Below are 21,985 nucleotides of genomic sequence, written 5' to 3'. Positions count from 1 at the left end.
GCTCGGTTAAGACCGGGCTGTTCCGTTCTGAGAAAGGCACTGTATTTCTGTACAGCCACATTCGCTTCTCTGTGTTTTAATGGCTGAAGTCTCCGATCCCGCGGGTCAAAATCGTAATAATTGTTTTAGATGTTTAGAAAACATTTTGGTGATATATACTTACGTTGAGGAAGCGGAGAGGATTAAATTTTTGACAGTTTGATGTTTTAAAGTGATAATTGAAGCTAATGAGTAGATTTCAGTATTAAAAAGTTCAGGAATCTCTTCATCTCTTCAAGAATCTATTTATCTCCTAAAGAATGGGAAATGCTAGGATATGAAACAAGGTGTATGTTAAGCTTTTTTTTTTTTTTGCATCACAGTTCATCTAATGATTCTGTAATTGCTCATATTTGTATCTGTCTCCTTATGTTTTGTTTATATACAAATAAATTTAATGTGACAGCTGAAAATAATTATGCCTGGGCAATCTTTCACTATAACTGTGGTTATTTTAAATTAAGTATTTTGTTACATGGATTTTTTAATGACATTCAGCTTGCACACAGCATTTTTCTAGGACAATCAATTGCAAATGGAGAGGCTAAAATGATGAAACTGTAATTGAAAAGTAATAATTTGGACTCAGGAAAACTGTGTAGTGCTCAATTTAGTTGCCAGAGTTTGCTTTGAATGCCTTTGTTCTCATGAAGTATGAAAGATTCATAGGCCTGAGATTTATGTTGTGATATTGTTAGTTAAAAATAAATGTAAGGCTGTACTCTGGGAATGAAAGCCAGTAAAGGAGAAGTCCAGATAAGAATACGTAATCTGGACGTACACAAGCACTGAGACGTGGTAAGAAAAAAAGGATAGAGTGATATGAGTTAGTAGATCATTTTAAGTGGCTCAGAGCAGCTTTATATAAAATACAATAACAAAATAAAAAATAGAGTCTGTAGCTGAAAAAATCTAGAGGTGCATCTCTCCTACAGCTTTAAGTTCTAGCCATCAGCTTTATGTGTTTTTAACGGGCTACATTTTCTAGCAGTTTTTCCAGTTGCTGAAGGTGAGTGGGAACGCCACATTTTCCAGATAATTTTGTAATTTGTAAAGCCTGTAATCAGACCTACTGTGACAGCTGTTAAAGAGGTAGTTTTGCTTTCTAGTAATGACTGTCTGGCTAGTACTGCTCCAGGTCTCTCCCCAGGCCTCTGGGGGCCATATTGGTGTGTTTGGTGCAGTTAGGTTACTCCAGAGCTTTCCCAAGCCCTCCAGGTACCATTCACTTAAATTTAAGCTGGATCAGAGTAATGTAGGGTAATTTAATTTCCATGCCTTGAGTAATCACAGGTTTACTTTTGCATAATTCTGGCTTTGGACAATTTATACACCTTTAAGCAGCAGTTAAAAGTAGAAATCAGAAGTATTAATGCTATAAATTGTTGTTTGTTCCAGAGTAGGGGAGCCTACACTGTGATTTAATACATTGTCACAATAGGTTCTTTAAAATAGTCATACATAGGGGATTTTTGCCTTTCTTGAAATAAGAAGTGGTACTTTTGTAAGAATCAGTACAGAACAGACTCTTAATTTCTCCTGTATTCCCAAAAAGTTGATACAATTGTGTACTTTGAATTTTCAAATTGGAGAAAAGAATCTGCAAGAATATTAAAACCAAATAAAAGCTAGTTGATGAAAAGGTGTATGTGTTAGTAGGAGTAGACAGGTCTTCATCTGATTGTTTCTATGATGGTTTCAAAGCTGACCTTTGCACAAAAATTCCCTAAAAACATGAAGAGTTTGAAGATTTTATGCTGGTGTTATTAGAAAGTTTTATTCTGTCTGTGCTGGAAGATGGACTAGAGAAGTTTAAAAGTTATAGTATTTAAAAAGTAAATGTTTATTCGTTTAGTAGCTGAGATAAGAAGCCTTCAGTCAGGTAATTAAACCTCTCTTCCAAATTTCACCACATACTTTTCATCAGTGATGAAGTAATTGCACTTAAATATTTGTTGAGAGGGAGAGCCACAGCATTGCTGTTTGGAAGAGAATCTCTTGGAAGGCGTAACTTCTGTGTTTCAGTCCATGCTTCAGTGCTTCCATTTTAACTTAAGACTGATGGTCTGAAGAGCAACCTCCTGCTTGGTGGTTCGTGAATCCTCCAGAAGAGTCAGATGTGGTAATGATTAAGGGAATAAAATTAGAATATTTTTCTATGTTGTACCATTTGCCTTGATTTTTCATGATCCTCTTCTGAAAAAATGATCAAAAGTGACTAATAGCCTACTGTTCAACAGTATTATAGCAAAGGTTTATTATGTTGTAGAAGTTTTGAAAAAGAATAGGCATTTTATTTTAAGCATTATTTGTAGTTTTTAACTGTACCATAATATCTTAGCTCATCACATTCATGTTGTATAAAAGAAAACCAATTTAACACAATTTCTGTTAGACTAGCAAGACATCTATTTGTAATTGTTTTCATGCTAGAAAGCCTTTACTCAGAAAGATTTTGACATATTTAACTCTTCGACTGTATCCATTTTGGATTCTGTAATCCCGTATAATCTCATTGAAATTATTAGACTGAGGTTGCTTAAATTAGCAGTATTAATGTTGCATTGAAGTAATTGCTTTTACATATATATATGTGTATTAGTAGATTAATTCTGAGATGAGTCAACTGAATGCAAAAAGCAGGGACCTGGGTTACAGTTTATGAGGCAGCTTTGCAAAGAAACTTTTTTAAACAATTTTAAAATTTAATTTTTTTCTTTAATATGAGTAGAAGTTAATTTAGGGGTTTATTTCTAGTTTTACTTATACTGTAAGCAAATAAAAAAAATATTGTTTTGTTCAACAGGAAGCAGACCATTCAGTCTGGAATAAAGTAATCCATGTGTGAGACTGAAGAAAAAGTCAGTAAAATGAACAACAAGAAGAGTATTCTCAAGTTTTCATGGAGTGTCTGTTAATGTATGGGCTGAGGCTGCACAACAAAGGTATTCTGTAGTCTGTTACCATGATGTTAATGAATGTAGGAATTGAAGAGTGCCTTTGTTGGTCACAGCTGTCCGTGGACTATATTTCCAGATCCTGGAAAACGGAGGAGGAGGAGACGGTGGAGGTCGAAATGTGGTTTGATTTGGAAATACTGCCAAGTGCCTGGTGAGATTTGTACTTCTAAGTACTTTATATTCTATTTTTTTATTTCCCCAACTGCATAGTATGCCCTAGCAGGTGTCGCAGTCATAGGGCTCTAGTGATATTATACCAAAATGTAATAGTAGTCTGATGAGGAGTTCTGGACCGCAAAAGGGAAGAGCAGCTTGAGAAACTAATTGTAACCATGGATACATTTCCAAACTTATTTCAGTTGTCATCTGGTTTTCACTTTTGAAAAATAGAGACTTTTTTATATTGAAATCTCAAGGGAAAAGAACTCATGTAGAGGCTGAAAAAAAAAAAACCAACATTTTCCACGTGACTGACAGGGTTTGTTTGTGGGTTTTTTTTTTTTTTTTATTAGCTGAACTAGGAGGAACACTAGTATGCATGAAGTTTTTGCTGCTCTCCCATCTTGAATGACACAGTGGTTCTTCAAATGTCTGTGCAGCACTACTTTCCCTTCCTTTAAAATACACATCCATTCTGAAACTCTGACTTTTATCCACAACTATGTGGGAGATAAAACATTACTTGTAAAACTTGAGTCCTGAAATGACAATATTATGCTGATACATGTCAATATTTATTTATTTATTTGTATTGTTTATATGTATATATGTTCATACCATTACACAGATTTAGCATAACTGCTTCTTTACTGGAAAGCAAAACATACTTGTAGCGTGAAGTTAGCATTTGAATGTGTAGCATTTAACTGTGAGCCTGTCAGAAAAAATAAAAAAACAATCTTTTAGCAAGATAGCATTGAGCAATGTTTCTGGGAATGCCGGAATTCAGTGCTCCATAGGAACATAAAGCATTAGATCAGAAGTGTGGGGCTCAATTTCTGTTTTTGTCCAAATTATCTTGTATCTCATGAGGATACAGAGCTTTTACACTCCATGTGGAGGGCTTTTAAATCTTACATTGTGAGGTTAACACCTACTGCTTATTTGCCCTTCTAGTAGGGTACTCTGTGTCTCTGACTGGTCTCTCCATTAGAGTCACCTCCTTCTCCTCCCTGTCCTCTGGCTAAATGGAGGAGTGGATTACTAGCAGAGGAATGCAACACTTCGAATTTGCCATGTAGGTGGTAATTGCTGCATTCCAAAGATATTACCACAGCAAAACCCTCAGAAATACAGGTACTTCAAGTAGAAAGAAAGTATAGCTTCACTTCCAGAGGTTGTTAATGTTTAAGTTATAAATCCTGTTTAGTGTGACACACAGTAGGCTTTAACTTAGCTATTTCAACTCTAAGGAAAACCCAAATAAATAGGTATCTGTTTCCTCGAGTGGCCAGCTTCTCACACCAGTTTTCCCTATCAGTTCTAATACAAAGTAATTATGATGATCTCAGCCATTTCCTTTTCCTTGCCTTCCTATTTTCCATTACATAACTATAATTATTATTGATTACACCTAATTAGGACTCATTGTGCTTCAAAGACATAATACTTGGCCTCTGCCTCCAAAAGGTGATAATCTTACATTTAGGCTTAACATCATGACTAATAGCAAGAGACAAGGGGACAATTAGATGGAAGGCCAAGAGTGACCACTTCAAAAAGAGATGATCTTTGCCTTAGTTAACTAGCTAGGTGTTTGTAATTAAGTAAACTCTGAGTTCAAAGCATTTTCATGACTAGTATATGGAAAGGAATACTACTAGTGTGAAGTGGTTTGTTTGTTTATTTCAGGAAAATGTGTTATCTTGAGGGCAGCTCTATTTATCCAATGTATAGAGCCTATGCGCTTCCTGGTCTTGTAAACTGAATGGCTTCCATACACAGCAGGAGCTCCTCTCTTCCATTTCACAGAAAGGTACCCTATGAGTCATGCTTCCCTGTAAACAAGCTCTCTTAACATGCCTACCCCTCACCTGTTTGGACCTCTCTATTACTATACTGTCTTCAGTTCCTTTCTGCATTTCCTTCTGTACTCAGGTCTCTGTGTGCCCCTTAAACTTAGGGTTACCTGATAATGAGACAATGATAGGAACTAAACTTCTTTGTATATTCCATTCCCACTGTCTTCCAAAACAGATTCTCCTCCTCAAAATACTGGGATTTGTGTGTATTCCTATGTTATTACTTCATCTAGGAAATTGTTGATATGTCACTCATTTTGCCGTGACTTGAATACTACGTGGGAGACCAAAGTACCTGACAGTCGAGTACTTGAGAAAACAAAGATTCCGTAGTCTAGTAAAAATTATGTCATCTCTGGCTTCATCTATAGGATTGAGAATTTTGGATGTTCCAAGGCCTGATTTATTAATCAAGCCTCAGGATTGGAAGCTTTGCCAGAAGGATGTGAAGGTTTATAAATTGACTTTGCAAGCTCAGAAGTTGGTATAAGCCACAACTAACACAGGAAGACTGTGTTCTGTCTGATGGAGGAGTCATGATGTTCCGGGAGAGTGATTAAGAATGAAGAAAAAAATAATAAAGGTCGAAAAAGAAAGGTTAAGAGGCCTAGTAGAAATGTTTTGTCTTCAGCCTCTAGGTCCTTTGATATCATGCTATCTGTAACAAGCAGTCTTTGCAAATCAGGCTCTATAGCTACTTGCAGTACCAAAGGATGTATGATATATTAGCTGTTCTGAGGCTTTATGCATGGCAAATTTTATCCATTACTGCACTTCTGTCTATTGCCATGCAACAGGAATTACAAACAGAAGCCAGATGCTTTTGATCTGAGGATGAATTGGTGGGCATTCTGGGGATGATACTGGTAGGCATTAATGGACTCTATCCCAATCAAACAGTTGCAGACTAATGAGTATAGGTGTGCCTGAAAACATAGCTGTACTAAATAAATTACATTTCTAACTATTGCCAAGGGAATAAAAAAACCCCACAGAAATAGAGTATTAGGTGCATTAAATATGTTTGTATTTACTATGCACTAGGTACATTAGGTAAATAAAGAACGTCATCGTATCCTAGGATAGAGTGCACTACAGGAGTTTCTAAGCAAAATGAATCTGTGCTAGAGTTAAATTGTTGTGCATTTCTCAGTTTAATTTTTAATTTATTTCAGATATGATTCCAGACTTACTTATTATTTTAAAACAAAATGGAAGACTGTTTCAGCTCTGAGGAACTAGATCCATAGAAGGTAAGTTGTTTTTTTTCCTTATAGTAGAGAGATTTCAAATTGTCCGTAAATAAATGTTAAGAATACTGAACAGAAATTGTTACCTGGGTATTCCTTATAGTGTTAGCTGCTGCAGGAGTGGGACTTCACCTGGTTCTGCCTTTGAAAGTGAAAACTCAGTGCAACCCTTGTGACATAGCCTCATGAGAACACATCCTGCAGTGATTTCTCACTGCTACGCAGAATGAAAGGAAGGGCTTGAGAAACAGTCAGGGAATACCTTTGAAACTCTCTAGACTCTGATTGACTGGCAAGTCCTGAGTGCCAAGACACACATCCTAGTCCTAGCCCATCTGGAGGAGACCTCTGAATATTAAACAATAAAAATCAACTGATTCTTCTGAGAAAAGCCATAGTTAAACTGTTTCTTTTTGAGGTTCTCTTGTGCCTTCGAAGTCAATAACTGGATATTAATGTATTTGTATTAAGGCAATATCTAGAAGCCCCAACACCATGTTCTTGTGTTGAGTGTGATGACATAAGCAGTCATAACTCTTGCTCCAGTAAGCTCAGTACCTCTGATTGCAAGCATCACTTTTTATTTGTTTAATAGATATCTTTTTATTTTTACAAATATAAAGCGTCCAAGTGCTTCAAAATGTTAATTCATTATCCAGTGAAATTAGAACCTCTTTAAGTCAGCCAGTCTAGTAAGAATTTAGCCCAATAGATAAACACAGCATCTCCATGTTACCCACTCCCTGTAGCTCATCAATAACCTTCTGCAAAGAAACATGAGAGGAATCTTTTGCTTTGTGCCTATCACCAAAGTCAGGCTATTTTAGACCAATAAATGAAGCAACTTGAGGACTCTAAAATATTTGAAAAGTCATTTACGCTTACACAGAATCTGAAAATACATTACCACCAAAAATTTATTTAACTTACACTTCGAAAGTTTATTCTCAATATGATATAAAAGCTATCTCATCTGCTTCAGAAGTGATGTGAAAGTGTACTCCTGGTCTGAACTATAGCATTAATACAGGTGCAGCCGGACTTTGCTTAGAATCAGGAGGACTGCCTGAGTCTGAGATCCAGCTGTCCTAATCAGTTGTCTGTTCCGGATTACAGTTCACATTCTCAGATTCCATCTTGGATCATTAAAATCTCCTCATTAAATTTTTGTCAGAAGTGTTACTTGACAGTGACACATTTATTTGGTTTGTTGGACAAACTTATAAAAATGTTTTTGCTCAGTCTTTGATATTTGAACTTTTTAATCTACAATTGAATTTACAAAACATATTTCCTTCATCCAATCCGAGGCGGTCCAACTAGGTCGTAAGTGAGATTTTTTTCCAATTTCCAGGTAAATTCTTCAGAACTTCTTGGGACAGGAGAGGAAAGTAGTGTCTTTTTAGGTGATCACATTCACATGCTTTCTACTGCAATTATCAATAGCTCTTTACTAAATTCTTATTTAATTAAGCTCAAGTTAAGCTACTGATGCTTTTAGGAGTAGGTACACCTTTACGAATCTCCTTGATTTATAAGGCTAAAGATTCTACTGGTGATTGTTTATTTTAAAACTATGAAGCTAACATAAAATTATCAGAAGTAACCAGGTAACAATGATAGCATTGTTCCCAAAATCTCTAATGTGTGAGCAGATGTTTTCTGGATGCTGTTTTTCTTGGACTACTCTATTGTAATTTTTATTTTGTTTCTATATCTTTTCTAAAAAGTCATTGTTACTGTGATGAAAACGGAATGCTTCTCTGAGAAAGAAGGCCATAACAAAAACATTTTCTTCAGTTATTGTTTCCTCTGTGGTTCGAGTTGCTGCATTTCTATGATAAGATCTGCACTGTCATACAGATGATCATTTTGATGGTCATCTTTTAAAATGTTAAGTCAGATCCTGTAATCTTATACATATTTCTGAACATTGAAAATTCTAGAAATAATCCAATAGTAATTACTGTAAATAAAAAGAGGTCTGTATGTTTGAGTTATGTTTGTCTTATGAAAGTTTAGTGAAGATACAGATAGAAATTTTATTTCCTGACTGACCATTTTATACATTGGTTTTAAAAATACATCAGGTTAGTGTTATTATATGATTTTTTTGCATAGTGATGTTCCTTTGGGTAGTCTAGAAGTAGCTCACAAGCTGAGGATATAAGGAAAGTATTGACTGTCAGCAATAGTGAATCTCAGCTGTGCTGAGATGTACTCATGCCTAAAAGATTAAAGTAGCTCATGTCCAAGAAATAGCTGTAGTTCCAAGTCATTGAGAAATCTTCATCTGCAGAAATTAATTAGTTGAGCTACCCAGCAAGTTTTTTCTTCTGCTGCTTCAAAAAAGATGAATAAATGGAGATGAAACAATTACTGGAATTTTCAGTTACCAATCTAACCACCTTCAGATATTGGTATGCATCAGACTTCTCGTAATTTATCAATACAGAACAAGCTTACCATGTGCAGGGCCACTGCTCAGTGCCACCTGCCTCTTCCCATGTCACTTGCGTTCATCCCCATCATTTTCTTAAAGTACATTTCCTGTCACCATACAACTGTCAAGTGCTTTAGGATGAATCTGCTTTTGGAACTGGAAAAATGGTTTGGGTATCAAGTTGAAAATGGAGTTATGATGCAATGCCACCCGTTCAAGCCCTTGGGAATAACTATCACAGGACTGATTTCAGTGTAGCAAGCTATCTGCAGAAGTGATAATAGGCATTGCTCAAGCTTGTCACACCTAACTTCTTGCTTCCCAGGCCATATAAATAAATAGTCGTGTCTGCATATATAAGTGTATCCACACCTCTCCTGTCGCATTATTTCTGAGCATAAAAGGGTCCTTCATCTAAATTAGCAGATAGATTGAAGCAGACACCCTTCTATTTTCATAACACTAGGTATAATTTTTATATACTTGTAAGTGGAGAGGATAATTACCGTTGCTGGTACCGTCAGTGACATTGCTGTTACTAGTTCCCAAGCTGCATTTTTAGGGACATAGTTTTATTCAGTACCAGAAAAAAACAGCTACTTAAAACTTCAGCTCTGTTAATGATAACATTTTCTCTCACATTCAATTCAACCTTTTATTATTTTTTAGAAGTGTTTTTTGTTTTTTTTTTTTTAGGAAAACATATTCTAGGAAATAACTGTAGATTTTGTACTTTTACATTTGCCTCTTGTCTTTCCAATATACTGAATGTGCTGTACAGTTAGTTTATGGTTTTTAGTCTTGTTAACTAAAAGTACACTAGGTTCTCATATAGTATATGCTATGCTTTTAATTTTAATTCTTCATTAGCACTTCAGTTTTGTAGGATCCACTGACTTTCTGTGAGTCAAGCAAACAATTTATTGAAAGGTTTCCATTTTTCTCATTTTTAGCGCTGAAATAATATCAATAAACTGTAGGTAGGAAGCAGGAAGTAGCTCAGGTTACTAAGGTGTGTTACCAACTTCCCAACAATCCAGTTCAAGACTAATGCTATCATCTGCAACTTTGGAATGCAGCAAATAATTTGCTTTATTGACCGTTGATGAGCTTGGAAAAAGTTTATGGTCTAGAAGTATCATCAGTTCAGTGTGAGCTTCTGGAGCACAGAGCCAGGAAAGAGTAGATATCCTTAGGGTGCTGCAGGATCTGTTCCTAAAATTAATTGTAGGGTAAGCCTAATGAAACTGTTCAAAACAGGATATGGTGAAACAAAGATCACTCCCTCAGCTCCCTCACAAATCCCTCCCTGCTCTTTCTTCATTCTCTCTCAAAATAGTTGGAATCAGAGTGCCACTAATGCTACACTTTCTATTATAGTTTCTGGGTTGCTGTGGTTGTTAAATACTGGAGACTGAGACTTACATAGATGTGACTTTCATCTGTCTCCCATATTTTTTCTCTTTTTCTGATTTTGGAGACTATCTCAATTGTTATCCACCATTCCTATTTGCTTAGATAGAAATTCAGGGTTGTCCTGAACCAGTATTTCTTTATGACTGTGAAGATTAAACCTGCTCCTACGTTGCAATAATAAACTCATGGTTGCACCGTGTTCCAAACTTTTCACCCTAGTGAAAAATGTCTAGCTTAGCAATGCTGCAGCCTTCATAGAGTATCTAGGTCTTATATTACCCAAAAGTTTGAAAAGCTTTATTTCACAAGATTTCTGATATACAGGAAGAGAGTCAAAAAAGCTTTGATTAAATTAAGAGCCTACTTAGAAGATTGTGTCTTGAAGACATTCGAACATATGCTTTCTGTTTTAGCTGTAAGTGGAAAATACTGCTCTAATTTACTATTATTATAATTTCTTAAAGATATTAGCAGTTTAAGAAATTGTTATTTAATGGTGTGAAAGGTCTCCCTCTACCACTTCTGAGAAGCCCAGTTTGTCATTTCTGCAAGCAGCATTGCAATCAATAGCCATATCATGGCTAACATCCTAAGCCAAAGACAAAAGAATAATTACATTTTGGTTCAATCTCATTTTTGGTATTAAGGGAGTTCTATAGTGGAAGAGTCTTCCCTTTAGCTAGAAAAGCAAAAGCACTGAGATTAGGTCCAGGATTACAAATTCAACCATACAAAGCTATGAGGTTTGAAAAATAATCACTATTCTCAGTATTTAAAATAAGGTGATTTTTTTTTTTCTTTTTGTCATAACCAGAGTGAAAAAAGGGAATCTGATATTCTTGTGCAATCACTTCTGGCCCTAAAGAAAGTCATTATTGAATCATGAGAGTTGGCAATACTGTGTTGTTTAAATAAAAATTTATTTGGGTTTTTTGTTTGTTTTTTTTTTGGCAAAAGCCTATCAGTTGTATGCCTCCAAATGGCTTTGCCCAGATTTTCTACTAATTTTTTTCCTACTTTCCACTTTGTTTGCATAAAGCTTCCATGGCATACTGAGGACCATATCTATCATAACTAGCTTGTGTTTCTGTAGTGAGGAAATGAGAATCAAGGCTACCATTAACCAAGAGGCTAGAAAATTTTGTGATGTGTCTCAGCCAGCATCATAGTAATTTAAGGGACATCTCAGTTCCCTAGGGCTCCAAGTCATCACCACACAGGTCAGTGTTAGCCCTTGAAATTTGGGTTGCACCCTTCCCACAAAGTGTTCCTCTACAATTAAAAGACACTTAAACACTTTCAAAGTATAAATTATAAATGTATAAAACTTTAGGTACCTTGCAGCTAACCACATAAACATGACAATTTGAGGTTTATTATATATATGAATTATACAGAAAGCTAATTTTTCTACTCTAAACTTTTTAACACCATAAATTACAAAGGCAAATTATAATTAATTTTTATACTCTTCAAATTATAAACTTCCTGAAGTTACCCATTAAACATTTAATATTGATAGAGGAAAAAGGAGCAAATTTCATTCAGCGAGTAGCTAGGCCATTGATCGTTTTGTTGGTTAGCTATGACTTGCTCTTGTAACTGTCTGTATGGGGGAGTTTATATGGGGACAAAACAAACAGCTTCTGACGTTCAAAGACCTACTCATTGCTCTCACCAAAAGTTGAATGGGAAAGAGCTGTGTTTGAAGGTAGCACTTAGTTTTCTTCTGAGTCCTTTAGAGCTACTTTAGGGTCACTCAGGCCTGAAGCTTTGAAAAGATTAAACTGGAAATTCTATACTGTTTACAATTCTTGCTTTGAGGACTCAGTCTAGTGGAGGGCTTACTTCTCTGATTTCCTTTCTCCTCTTTTACTTCTATTACTTCGGCCATTATAAGCTCCTACCTTCTTAGCAAGGCACAACAGTTTGTACAATTTAAGAGCTCTGCAGTCTTGGCACAGTAGTTTCTGAAGCTGCATGGTGTGGTATGTTCTTTATAATTTCACACGGGTCAAGTTAGATGGAAGGAGAATCTACTGGGGAGTTTGAGAATGAGCTGGGCATACTATACAATGTTATATCCTTTTTTACCACCCGTATAGGCAAATACATATCAAGAGCAAGATTCAAGGGAAAATAAGTAATCTGTAATTTCTTCCTTTAGTGTTTTAAGTGCCTCTTCACATTTTCCTAATTTTTTTTGCATGAACTTGTCATACACATTCTTCTCCTTAACACTTTTTTTTGGGGAGTGGTTTATTTTTACTATTTTTTACATACCAACTGTATGGTACTTTGTCCCTGTACAGTCCTTCAGTGAGCATTTCAGTAGAAGAACTAGGCCAAATTTTAATAGTCCCAGCCTTGCCTGTTCCAGTTTATCCACTCCTAGCTGTACAACTTCTAATACCTACCTTAGTCATGCCAAGCTTACGTTTTTCTCCACTGAGTGTTAGGTCCTGCTGGCAGACATTGCCTTCTGAGTTGAAAGTAGGGCTCATTCTCAGTTGTAAACCTCTGTGTTGTTATAAGCAAGTGTAGACTTGTCAGTGATGTCAGTTTATACAGTGTAGTTACTGCATTCCTTTTGCTGAAAGTGAATATTTGCAATTTACGTGACCTCATTTAATTTTAGAACCACAGCTTCTGGAGTATAAACACGTATTAGAAAATCCCCATCCTTAATGGATGATCAGCTTTAGGTGTTGGCTAGGCCTTGTCATAGCGTATCTATTTTACAGCAATCTGCAAACAGTTGAATCCTTCTTGTTTTAAAATTTGGAGTAAAGTTAATCCAGGAGTTTTTCAGAGGTTTAATGCTGTCTCCTGTAGTATATCTGCTATGGTGTGTCTTGCAAAAGCCTGTATTGAGCACTTTAGAAAACATATATATTAAAATTGTCCTTGTCACAAAGGCTCACCGGAGTACAGAAACAGGCAGAAAACAGTAAGAGGAGAGTAGCAGTCCATTCAGGTGCTTCTGCATCAGATTTGTAACCTTCACATAATAATTAATAATTTGTCATGTACTTAATGTACTGCTACTAGCAGAAACAGAAACAACCAGAGCGGTCCTGTGTTACAGGTTCCTATTTCAACATTCATTTGTGATTGAATTCTTGAAAATTGCTATAGTAAATGGTAATTTTTTCTTCTTTTTGGGATTTCAACTAGTTATCTCATGTGTGTTTGCCAAGGTGCTGGTTGTAGAATTAATATTTAACCCACTAATCTACTATATGAGTTCTGACCACTTATAGCTGGTCTTTTGTTTTACGTGAGTTGACATGAATCAAATCATTTGGTGATGGAACTCCAAAGTGCAGCTACCTACAAATCTACTTATGTCTTTTGGCTCCACTCAGAATTGCTCACTTTCCAACGAGACAGCAGTGAAATGGGCACTAGTGTGATGTTGTGGAATGTCCTGATCATTAAAATATGAAACCATGAAATGTGACTTAGGTGTGAGAGGATCCTTATTCAGCTGTGCTGCTGTGGAGAGATTGCAAAATGGTGTAGTGAAATCTTAAAAACTGGTTAGCTAGCTAGCTGCCCTGTGTTTGACAGAATAATATGTGAACTTCATGTTTATCCCAAGATCTCTCTCATATTTTTTTCTGAAAGACAGATCTCCTGTGGACAATGTTTCCTAGAGAAAATTCAGTTAAATTTCGAAAGCATTGTGAATTGAAATTATTAGATAGGATCAATGCTAAAGTTTCTAGTGCCACTACCATTAGAAGACTTTATTTCTGCTATGATTGTAATAACATTCCTAGTAATCTCAAGAAAGCCATACCTTACCTTTTGAGAACGTGTTCTGTAGACAGGGATACAAGCATAGCTTTCTCTGTCTCTTATATACTATTTTCTCTCTTATATAAGCTGTCCTAATTCCTTGTTATTTAGTAACATGTATTTGCTGAAAGTGAATGCTTGATTAAGTTCCTTTTTCAAGTAAGAAAGTGGCTTGTTTTTTTCCTATAGTCAAGGTACTGGCTATGAATATCACTAATTTTTTAAGGTATCAGTAGTGGAGTATTAGGTATTTACAAACAGTGTATGTAAACAGGTATATTTACTTTAGGTGACCTTTTAATTTGAAGAGAAAACAGCACACGTTCATTGATGTTGTACCAACATTAACACATCACAGAGGATTTAGGTGACCAATATTAATCCCTTATCATAATTGAAATGAGGATTGCTGTGGTGGAAGCAGAAGCATGAGCTTCAAGTTGTTGCCCAAAATTAAGTTACTAGTCATTTTGTCAGCATGAGTTTGAGGCTGTAGGAGATAGTCACAACATTTTTCATGTTATGCTGGCCAAAAGCAGCATAGGAGAGTATTTGATGTCATGCTCTCTTCTCAGTTAAAGGGATATAAACCTAAAAAAAATCAAACACAGGAAATATTGATGAGAAGGAGGGAGAGAATGGGACACTGGAGAGAGGTGAGGCTTTGGGAAGTTAGAACTGCTGAGTATATGTGTCTAACATTAGGTATCTACATCCGTAGAGAAGTTTCAAAAAAGGTTATATGTTTTTTTAAGCTATTCTAAACATCTGTGGTTCGCACTGACTGAATGAATTAGATCATTTTTCACAAATTCATTTAGAATCCGAAGCTATGTTCTCGAATAAGAGTATGTGAATGCCAGATACATTAGTTCAAGACCCATTTTCTTTTAGAATATCAGAGGGAAAAATCAACAAGGAGCTAATATCTGTGCTATCTATGACTCTGATCTGTCATACAGTGGGATGTACTAGTCTGTAGCAGATTTCAAAGCCCATAGACATGTTTCTAAACCTTTTGTAGGCTAGTGCTTGCAATTAGATTCTAAGACTAGAGAAAGCATGTGTCATTCTCTAGATAAGGTATCTCTTTCCACAGATTTACAGGGTGTTAACAATTCCTCTTGACTTTGGGGTCCAGACAGTATGAATAGATACCGCAAGTGAAGTAAAACACAAATTTCTTGGCAAGTGACTCACTTGATTAGCCAGACTTGTCTATGTAGTGATATTGATGTTACAAAGTGACTCTCCTAAAACCTTCCCAGCAAACATAATCATGCTATTACTCTTACTCTGACAGAAGCTTCCTTCTATCCAAAGAGCTCAGCACATTTCACAACCATTAAGCCTCCCAATGAAATAGTTAAATATAATTATCCCATTTTCTAGATGAGGCATATAGAGATTAGTGACTTGCTAGAGTCACACAGGAAATTTGTGACAGAGCAAGGAACAGATAGCAGCTCCCCCAGCTTGCATGCCGGTTCTTTTGTTTACAAAAGGACTCTTTCTGTCCCAAAGAAAAGTTACGCCTGGTTATAGAGCAGCACTACTAATGCATGAACTGAAAAGGTGGATTACTGAATCAGTGTAAGAAAAAAAAAAACCAAGAGTGGCTCTGTTTATTTTCTACTAATATAATGGAGGAACTGAGCTATTACTGGTATAGGATTGCTTTTAAGTAGAGATAGGTTATGAAGAATGCAAGAATCCTAGACCTGATTTTGAAGAAGGTGAGGGAAGGAAAGGGGAATTTCAGCAGTTTGATGCAGCACCGGAAATCTAGTATGACCAGCACAGAAGAAACAGCTTTAATCTGGTCTTGAGTCTTGAACATACTGACTTATTCTTGGGCTTCTTGATTTGGCTGTGGCTGAATGCCAGCATTTCTGTTTAAACTGAGCAAAATGTAGTCTTCGCTGTGTGGGTCACTGGGGCTGATAGCAGTGTTATCTCTTCTCGAGTCTGTGAAAAAGGCATAGATGAGTTCTGTGGCCCGTATATGTATCCATGGTAATTCCTTTGCTGTGTATGAGGAGGCCTGTATTTAATTGCTAATTCATGGGCTGTGTCCAGTTTCTCAATCTATAGTTTAACACAGATAAGAGTAATGTTTCTCTCTTTCCCCATCCAACACAGCTAATTTCTTCTTATGGCTTAACCACAATTCCCCCAAATTCACATTGACTATTTGTTACTGACCTCAGCTTTTTACTTCACAGAGTTCGTTGCTCTATTTATTGTCTGCCATGTTAATCTTCCAAAAAGACCAGCATAGAGTGGAAAGACTCTTTCCTAATCTGCATATGAAATACAAATTAACATAATGTAAGTTAAAAATAAATTAAATCACAAAAGGTATTTCTGCTATCAAGGTCTTTTGAAATTTTGAAGTGTATAATTTACAAACTATTGAACAGTAAAAAAAAAATTCCATTGTTACATGCACAAAGTAGAGTTTTGAAATAAAAGATTCAGGGTGTTTGTTCAAATTCAGGAACAGAAAAATTAAGGTGAGGAGGATATGAAGAAATTTCATAACTCAAGACAGAGTACGGGCAAGTGAAAATCTAAGACAAAGCTCAAGTTTCTGCTTTACCAGCAAGGAGAAAGGGAAATTATGATCAGCACTTAACTTTTTCAGCTTAGACATCGCATGAACTAAGTACACTAACTATTCTTATACACACACACATAATGAAATTACATAAATGCTTATACATAAAATATATCAGAGATTATTATTGTAAAGATACTGTAAAATTGAAATACTTTAGCATGTGTGTTTTTTAAGATTATTTTTGCAATTTTTTTACTGTAAGGGTTATCTACTTAGACATTTCCATCTGTAGTATAACAGTGTCTATACAGGAGGTATTACGCTGTTTGTGGTTTGTCTGTATGTGTATATATACACACATAGTATGACATGAATTGTATGAAACTTTAAGCGGATTTGTATTGTGTAGGAGTTTTTAAGTGCAGGAGTACAAATTAGGAGGTTTGTGTCCTGTGTGTGTTCTGAGAGAAACACGTATGTATCTTTGAAAATAATTACTGCATGTATTTATTGTATGGTCTATGTGTGCAATATTATCCTGTCCAGCTGCAAAGTTTTAAATTAGAGGAGTCCATTAGGAGGAATTCCTGTCAGAGGCAAAAATAAAGTAGAATCCTGGCGATGACCAGGAGTCCTAAATAAAACAGCAGTAAAGCCATTAACTGGGGATCATGCTCAGCCTGCGTCTGACCTGGGCTGATGAAGTTTCTTCTTTCAGCCAGGGTTACTGTGGAAGAGGATACTTATGAAATCTTAAAGATGCTGGCATACGCAGAGAAAGGGGTTGAGTGAACTTTTCAGGGAGTGTCACTGAGTGCTGACAAAGACTGACGCATACCATGAGTGGCAGCAGACTTTCTGTATGACCTTGGCCGAGTCACTTAATCCCTCTGTGACTTGGTTTCCTCATCTGTGGATTTAGATACAAATAATAACACTTCCCTGCTTCATAAGGAACTGTGGGGATTACTTCATTACTGTTTTCAAGGTGTGTTCAGAGACAAATAGAAAAAATGCAGTGGAAGCGTGGTTATTTATTGCTGGAAACCTGTACAATATCAAATGTCTTGTTGATCATGTCCTGGAGAATATATTATTAACTGGCTATTGCTTGGGAATCTGATATTGTCAGAAACTGCATGAGCCCATCATACCTTCTCTTTTTCTTCTGCTTCCTTTATGCTCTTGTATTCAAGCAGTTGTGCACATGTTGTTAGGTAAAATTAGACAACCTCTCTGCCTATCAAAAAAGTATGCCTCTTTCTGTGATGGCTGCTTTTTGGCATCTATGACTGATGAACTTGAGACTCTCCAAAGCTACTATCACATTATCTTACCTAGGAAGTTCCTGTATAGATTGACATAAAGATAAGTAACAAACGTCCTTTAGTTATAGTTTCAAAGAAGAGGATCCCAAGTGTTTAAGTTGATTTTGAAGTCCAAAGGAATGTTCACTAGTGTGAGAATCTCCCTCGTGGCCCAGGAAATTGAAAGAAACTGTTGTAAGCTGCAGCTCTATGCTTATTAACGTAAGATCTGTGTGTTGTCTGATCACATAGTAGTGCAGATTTAATGGGTATCAGTTATGGACATGCAACAACATTTTTCTCAAATTAGCCAAAACTCAGTTAGCCTAACCAGCCAAAATTTTTGAATGAATGAGAGTGCATAAGCAAAGTGAGTTTATACCAGTCAGTGTTTTGTATCATGTAGCTACAATATTTTTGACCCATTACTGTCAGATTGGTAGAAGCTCTAAAGCTAAACTTTTATTACTGAACCTTAGCTGCTCACTCATGAGTGTCCCACACCGGCATGTATAAGCATTGCATTAGCTCCACTGAACAGGTGAATCCTCTAGGCCACAGGGAATTACAAATTGCAGGTAAACGTATTTCAAGTATGCTTGGAGTATTCTGGGTCCATAGATACAAATTACTTACAAACAGAATATACCCGTGCGTGATACTTATAAGAGAGAACATTTAGCTTCTCTCTGACTGTGAAAACAACGGATTTTGATTGTTAATATTAAGGCTCCAGTTTTCTTTTGGACTGCATACCTTAGTAACGGGATCCCTCTTCTGTAATGTCTTCCATTCTGTGAACAGATTTTTACATTTACTTAAATCTGAATATGGAGTTTGGTAAATCCCTAACAAATGGCAGTCGCTGTGGCTTATATGAAGTATTGCATACATTTGCAGTCACACCCAAGCACTCACCTTAGAAGCATATAGGGACAATACTGTTTGGTAGCTTGCACAATGCATGAGATAAGATGACGCAATGTTCACATATCATTGCTGTTGTATGTGCTGTTCATGTCAGGTGTTTCTCCTGAGCAGCACGTAAGTGTATGGCATCAATAAGCGACACACAGTCTTTTTTGCCCTCATCTCTACTGTGGCAAAAAAGTTCAGTAGAAGGTAATCCACTTGATCACTCCCTTTCTACTCTTTTGTATTCAAGTCACACACCTTTTTTTTTTTTTGCTCACTAATTCTCATGTAAGGCTCCCAGTGACATCATATGACTAGGACTTTCAGGGTGTGGAACATTATGTTATTTATAGAGTACCAGACCTACATTAATGTTGGCGGGGTTTAAATCAGAAAAGAAAAGCACTAACATGAGCAAAGACAAGAAATTAAAGACAACAAGGAGTTGGAAATTTTTAATATGTAAGAAAGGATAATTTTCTTTTTTTTTTTTTCCTAGAAAAATATATAGAATCATAGAATAGTTAGGGTTGGTTTACTGAATTATCAGATAGTTACACATTTTTCAAGAGTACGTTTCCTGTATTTCCATAAGAGTGCAAAATACACTATGTAAATTTTAGTTGGCTCTTACAATGCAGTATTTTAATGTAATAATCTTTTTCTGAAGAACAACACTATACTTAGTTATAGCTAGAGCTATTTTGAGCACTGAGTAACTCTACTCCATGATCTGTTGGTGTATTTTTAAGAAGATCATATAATTATTGAACGTAGGAAGTATAATGTTCCCTTATAATAAAAAAAATGTAGCAATACTTAAAGGGCTTGGAAATAGGACATAAATATTGACACAGTTGTATAAGGCAGAAAAAATACTGGTTTTGAAGGAAAAGTAAATAAATATAGCTCTTTATGTAATCATTATCATACAATTCACATATAGCTTATTAAGAATCCGCAACACTAAATTCAGACTATAGAATATGTTTCAAAATGAGCTACAGAAAGTATGCTCGAGGATTGCAACAATGATAACATCCTCCTAATAGCACTAATACTGTACATGGAGCAAACCACTTTCATTTGGAGATGAGACAGAGGATATTGCAGAAATTTCCTTTGACTCAGGAAGGCAAATTTTATTTTAAACATTTATAAGAATTTGTCTTGGCCTTCCCTTTTGAGCAAGGAGAAAACAAAGAAAAGGACAGGGAGAGCTTGGGAAGACAGCTGACACTTAAAAGGAGGCAAGGATGTTCAGTAATAATAGTTTTCTTTGTCAGAATGGTGGAAAATAGTGTTTGGAAGAAACATTTTCTTTCTGTCCCGTCCCATTCACTTTTATTGTGAAACAGAGTCAGTTTGGAGGTCTCAACAAAAGATGTATTTCATTATAATCTCACCTCTTCGTATCCATACAACCACTTTTTATGCACATTTTCTCAAAAATAATTTTAGAGTGGTTACTGTTTTATCATTCATTGTCTCCCAGAACACATGAGGTATCCAAGCAATTAGTTTGTAAATTCTCTTGCAAAGTCCAAGACTCAGTGGTGCGTACTGGAGACATCAAAGCAGTTTGATAATGATACCAGTCCCTGACAAAAATAACCCTCACATCTTTTACCTTATTTATGTATGTATGTTGACATTAGCTGAAGCTTTGTTATGCTTTCTACCATTTCCAGTTGCAATGTAAGTTACAAGCTCAAAAATAATCTTTGGCTCAGAAGTTGTAGAGAGCAAGCTGAAGGCTGTTAAGGGTCATGAGGGGCAGTTGGACATCCTAATGTCAGTGAGGAAAAAGAAAACAGACTGCTTCCTCTGATGTAGTGTAAACAGCCTTTAGTAGAAATAAAGTATTTCTAGAAAACTCTGCCAAGGTTTGCAGTCCTCTATTCAAGAAGATACTCTTTTGCTTAGGTGGGTAGATGGCCTCCTCTTTGTCCACCATGTACCCTTTAAAATTTCCACCCACTGCCCAAAGGAAGGGATCCCCTTCCTTTCATTGTCCTGGACTCTGGCCTCTGTCCCATGTTCTCTGACTTGTGGAAGATTCCCACAGGAATATGCATTGAAGGCATTCCAAGCACCAGGGAAGTCCAGATGCATACAGCGTCGGGTTGATGTGCACTTGTAGAGTAGTTTCAGTACACAGCAGACTTTGCAATCATGGTTTCACCAGAGTCAGGAATTCACCACTAGTTCAGTCGATATTTAATTTGTGGTCCAGGATTGCTCTTTCAAGTGTGGAGACCTGCAAAAGACTTTTTTTTTTTTAACTGGCAATTCTGGAATACAGGTAAATTAATACTGAATCACTGTCCCATGTTTGATTCAGTGGAAATAATGTTTCTTTGAAATAAACCACAAGCAGTATGTTGTGTAAGAGCTGTAACAGCAGGTTTACAACTCTCACATTGTAACCTAATGGTTTGAGTCTTTACCAACTTACTCAGTATAGTACTTTAATAGTGTTATAGGCAACATAAGCATATTGTTTGTCTTATCTTTGCTTGTAGCTATAGTATTACCGAGATTACAGCAATTCATTGTCTGACATTTATATAGCTGCTCATCAAACCAAATATTCATATTCATACTCATTGCTGCTCAGAGCAGCCTGGAGTGATAGTTCTGATCCCTCTGGTTACCTCTCAGTGTCGCCTAGCTGGTGCTGAAGGAGGTGTTGCATATATGCATTTGTAAGACCCCGTCTCTTTGTTTATGTGTTTCTAGTGCAATCAGTTGACATTCTTTTACTGTGTCATTTATTTGACAGTGTTGCCAGTATGCTATTGCATTTGTGGTGTGTAGTGTGCATTTTAAAATTACTAATTATAACAGTGGTATCAATGGTAAGTCTGGTGGTACAGTAAGAGAAGAAAGATTATGATCTCTTCCCCAGTGGATAGTAGCAGATAGGAAATAATGCCTTTCATAATGGAATAATGTAAATAAAATGCTACTTGTTAACTAAAAGTGATTAACTGAAAGAGAATACAGTTAGTTAAAAATGCTAAATCTTAAAAATAGACAATGTTCTTAAAATGCTATCAGCATTTTTAATTTTAAGTGCATTTTAAATACATAAACATCAAGAAGTTGAAGAAGTTTCTTATGAACAGCCTTTGATTCATGGATTTCCTGGTATTCCTTGGTTAAATAGAAATGTCTGTCTCATGTCATCCAGCTTTTGGACTTCACCCAGCGGAGAGCTTGTGAAAATGCTTTTGAAGGAAAAAAAAGCCAACAAAGCTGTTT

The 21,985-nt window shown here is 36.1% G+C and overlaps 1 protein-coding gene across 1 annotated transcript in view; it reads left to right on the top strand.

Annotated features, from left to right (window-relative positions):
* Positions 1 to 6,218: 6,218 nt before the first annotated feature.
* The window catches only part of LOC147599948 (uncharacterized), a 74,181-nt gene continuing 58,414 nt past the window's right edge, over positions 6,219 to 21,985 (top strand). The window contains exon 1 of the mRNA XM_086753093.1: positions 6,219 to 6,273. The gene's annotated coding sequence lies outside the window, so the exon portion shown is untranslated. The remainder of the gene's footprint in view (positions 6,274 to 21,985) is intronic.

The sequence above is a fragment of the Chlamydotis macqueenii genome, chromosome 8 (genome assembly GCF_036417535.1).
Source record: "Chlamydotis macqueenii isolate bChlMac1 chromosome 8, bChlMac1.mat, whole genome shotgun sequence".
NCBI lineage: Eukaryota > Metazoa > Chordata > Aves > Otidiformes > Otididae > Chlamydotis > Chlamydotis macqueenii.
The sequence above is the reverse complement of the archived record's forward strand: the minus strand, read 5'-3'. Positions and strand labels throughout refer to the sequence as shown.